We start from the raw sequence: 3,191 nt of genomic DNA, 5'->3' as shown, positions 1-3,191 counted from the left end.
CTTAATTCTTTAGAGTTGTAGCAGTAACGACCACAATGTATGGTCTTAAGTGGATGGATATGTGTAGGGGTAAAATATTTTCCCTTGATCCTAACACATAGTTTTTCTTCATTTAATAGTCATGTCCTCCACTAAAAAAGAATTACATGTTGCTTCTTTGGGATGAATGAATTTTAATGTAATGTAGATGAGATAAGAATATTAAGAATCGGTAAGAATGTGTATGTCGTGTTTCTTCCACTTTGAACTCATACTCTCTAGATCACCAATTCCATATAAGCATCCAACCACGTGTACAATTAAGGATGAAATTATTTATTGTATACATTGGAGACCGTGTATAATATAAATGGCAATGATTGATGTGACTGATAGGACGATGATGTTGTTGTCCCGGGAGAGAATCATCACTGATTGGATACAATTTGCATGGATTTGAACAATATCACCCTGTAGTTCTTGGATGGCAGTTATCCACCAGAAGGTTATTTTAAAGTTTGAGTAAACTTATATGTATTCACCTGTTATTTCTGAAACTTTGAAATTTATGATAATGATTTAACAACCTTTGCTCAACTTATCTTGGAACTTGTTAATTATATTTTTCCAGATTTTCGTGTGCATCAAAGTTCCATGTTAGAACTAAATGTGCAAGAATATTTGAAATAAGCAAATTCACATGCTGTATAAATTGAAGATTAAATGAAAGTTTGAAATATGTAAATACACAATTCTGTTTAAATGAATATGAATGATGTAGTACCTTTTTGAAAGGGGAGTAAATGTTGGTTGTTTCCAATTGTTAAAAGGCATCGTTCCGCATATTAGTTGTGTTGCTATTGAGACGCTTCATTTGTTGGGGCCGAAAAAATGCCAGAGTGCTTGTGTTGTTTGAGTTGAAGTGTTGTTTAATGTAGGAGTTCTTAAAGGAAAGAGTATTCTTGGGAATATATTAAATTAAAATGGTTTTAAGGATGATGGTGGCGCCACGTAGGCATCACTAAGGTTTTTCTTTATGTATATATATATGACTATTTTTACATATGATAATCTTTACAATAGGTAAAATAATTATTTTTGGATCAAACTTTGAGAAACAGACGTACTTTATAAGAAACATCAAGTGCAAAGGATAATACATCCTCATCCACCGGAATAAGATAAAGGGGATACTCTCCTATAGTAAACAAGTTATGAATTTTTTCTTCATCGAGTATATGTAAGGATTGCATACAATTGTTAATGAGAAATACCAAACTAAATCCATAAGAATTTTATCTTTGATAATAACAAAAAGGCCAAAATTCTCACATACAACTGCTCGATGAGGGAGAAATAAACAAAATACTCCCTTTGAATCCTTTTTGAAATATCATTATGGGTGTGTGAGCAAATGAACTTCATTAAGTGAAGCGGCGATCGAACTAGATGAACTACTTTTGTGCAATCATTTTGAACTGGTTCCACAATAAGATACCGCAATTCAGCCCCATGCACATGTTTATGGGTGAGAAAAACACTGCACGAAAAAAGTGTGAAAAAAAAGTTTGTTCATGGAATAAACATGTTTTCCACCTAATGTCACAGCAAACTCATTGAACTCTTTTCCTTAGTGATGTGTATAATTTTACAATTCGTACAACGCTCTTTCTCTAGCATCAATTCATCATCTTAATTAAAACCCAAATCACAAAGGGCAGTGTTGCTGCACTTTAGATTCTGCTATGTGAAGGATATGGAAAGGCAAGACCAAAGTCGGCCTACATTTACCCAAGAGGTTATTTCCCATAGATGCAAAAACTAAATATAAAGGAGATATATCTCCACTCGTCTAGGTTTTGGTAAGGTAAAGTTACCAGATATATGTGTTAGTGAGAGATAATATGTACCCGTGGATTAGTCGAGGCATGCAAGTTTACTCGGACTATAAAAATTAATTAAATGAATATATTTGAACTCAATAAAATAGGAATACTATTGGAATTCTTTTTTTTCCAACAATAAATATTTTACTAGACATATAAATCATGATTTGATCTAACCCCCATTGTTCTATAGACAGACAGAGTACTAAAATTTCAAAGAAGCACAATTAAGCATTGTACTGAGTATGCAAAATGTGTTTATTTTGAGGTGTTCTCCAACAACAAAACAAGTTCTCTTTTTTTAAAAATTAAATATTTTATTACTCAATTTTCAAAAACTCAAAAACAATGGAAATATTCAACCCAACAGAAATTTGCAATAAAAAGGAAGTGCGAAAACTGAAAAATTTCAACTCAAACTCAGTAAAGTAAATAATTCATTATAAATCAAGAGATAGAATTACTTTGACGAGTGAACACTGTACAATAAGCCAGAGTGAACCTCCAAGCTTAAGATCAATCACCAAAAACTTTTTCCCTTGAATCTGCAAATCCAACTTAATATTAAATTAACTTTTCAACTTTTTCAGTTAACTTTAAAGAAAAAACAGCAAAAGAGAGGAATGAAACTCAGGTTCTTCAAAATTGTAATGAGCTCTTTTTGCGATTGATCTCTATAAAGTCAATTTTGAGAGAACTTGATCAAATTGGAGACAAAAAATGTGCATAAACATTGATGTACATTATTATTATGAATATGTAATTGTACCTTAAGGATTTCAGATTTATCGGAGCATTATCAATCTTCGGAACTTGGCGCCATTTCCAGTCAATATCTCGAGCTTTTGTTGTTCAATGATTTGAATTCTTCTTTTTTGGTAGGGACTTTATGGAAATATAGTCCAAGTTTAATATGGGACTCTTGGACCTTCAAATGGGCTTTATACAATACCTTGTTAGATTCATTGTTTACTTTTTCTACCCGACATTGTTACACTATAACAACAAAAAATCTAACTCTCAAAACCCGTCCTCAATTCGAATAGCAAGTCCTAACTCGCGTGCATACCTAACATATATAGGACCAAACTCTTATTGGTAATTGAATTCCTATATGGAGCATCCTTATTGTAGTCAAATTGAGTCTAATTCCACCTACCATAAAATAAAAAAATAGAGATGTTGTTTTTGACAAACTCCCAACTCAAGATAATTATATATGTATAATATATAATAGATGGGCACGGCCCGTGTTGAATAATTTATTGGGAAAATTAACAATGTCTTACACAAAAAACACTTTACTTAAAAAAATAAACCCTTCAT

General features: G+C 31.9%; 1 pseudogene; it reads right to left on the bottom strand.

The window, feature by feature from the left end:
- Nucleotides 1-1,082: 1,082 nt before the first annotated feature.
- LOC107019414 lies at nt 1,083-2,854 on the bottom strand (annotated as a pseudogene).
- Between the last annotated feature and the right edge of the window lie 337 nt (nt 2,855-3,191).

The sequence above is a fragment of the Solanum pennellii genome, chromosome 1, assembly GCF_001406875.1.
Source record: "Solanum pennellii chromosome 1, SPENNV200".
NCBI classification, from domain to species: Eukaryota; Viridiplantae; Streptophyta; class Magnoliopsida; order Solanales; family Solanaceae; genus Solanum; species Solanum pennellii.
The sequence above is the reverse complement of the archived record's forward strand: the minus strand, read 5'-3'. Positions and strand labels throughout refer to the sequence as shown.